Consider the following 1,178-nt stretch of genomic DNA (forward strand, 5'->3'; position numbering starts at 1 on the left):
TTTAGGATGGACTGGTTGGATCTCCTTGCTGTCCAAGGGACTCTCAAGAGTCTTCTCTAACACCACAGTTCAAAAGCATCAATTCTTCAGCGCTCAGCTTTCTTTATAGTCCAATTCTCACATCCATACATGACTACTGGGAAAACCAAAGCTTTGACTAGATGGACCTCTGTTGGAAAAGTAATGTCTTTGCTTTTTAATATGCTGTCTAAGTGGTCATAGCTTTTCTTCCAAGGAGCAAGTGTCTTTTAATTTCATGGCTGTAGTCACCATCTGCAGTGATTCTGGAACCCCCCAAAATAAAGTCTGTCACTGTTTCCATTGCTTCCCTATCTATTTGCCATGAAGTGATGGGACCTGATGCCATGATCTTAGTTTTCTGAATATTGAGCTTTAAGCCAACTTTTTTACTCTCTTCTTTCACTTTCATCAAGAGGCTCTTTAGTTCTTCTTTGCTTTCTGCCATAAGGGTGGTGTCATCTGCATATCTGAGGTTATTGATATTTCTCCCAACAATCTTGATTCCAGCTTGTGCTTCATCCACTCCAGCGTTTCTCATGATGTACTCTGCATGTAAGTTAAATAATAAACAGCCTTGACATACTCCTTTCCTGATTTTCAAGCAATCTGTTGTTCCATCTCCAGTTCTAATTGTTGCTTCTTGACCTGCATACAGGTCAGGAGGTCTGGTATTCCCATCTCTTGGAGAATTTCCCACAGTTTGCTGTGATCCACACAGTCAAAGGCTTTGGCATAGTCAATAAAGCAGAAGTAGGTGTTTCTCTGGAACTTTCTTGCTTTTTTGAGATCCAACAGATGTTGGCAATTTGATCTCTGGTTCCTCTGCCTTTTCTAAATCAAACTTGAACATCTGGCAGTTCACAGTTCATGTACTGTTGAAATCTGGCCTGGAGAATTTTAAGCATTATTTTGAAAGTGTGTGAGATGAGTGCAATTGTGCGGTACTTTGAGTATTCTTTGGCATTGCCTTTCTTTGGGATTGGAATGAAAACTGACCTTTTCCAGTCCTGTGGCCACTCCTGAGTTTTCCAAATTTGTTGACATATTGAGTGCAGCACTTTCACAGCATCATCTTTTAGGATTTGAAATAGCTCTGCTGGAATTCCATCACCTCCACTAGCTTTGTTCGTAGTGATGCTTTCTAAGGCCCACTTAAG

Source organism: Bison bison, unplaced genomic scaffold (assembly GCF_000754665.1).
Source record: "Bison bison bison isolate TAMUID 2011002044 unplaced genomic scaffold, Bison_UMD1.0 scf7180017864251, whole genome shotgun sequence".
In the NCBI taxonomy this organism is placed as follows: domain Eukaryota; kingdom Metazoa; phylum Chordata; class Mammalia; order Artiodactyla; family Bovidae; genus Bison; species Bison bison.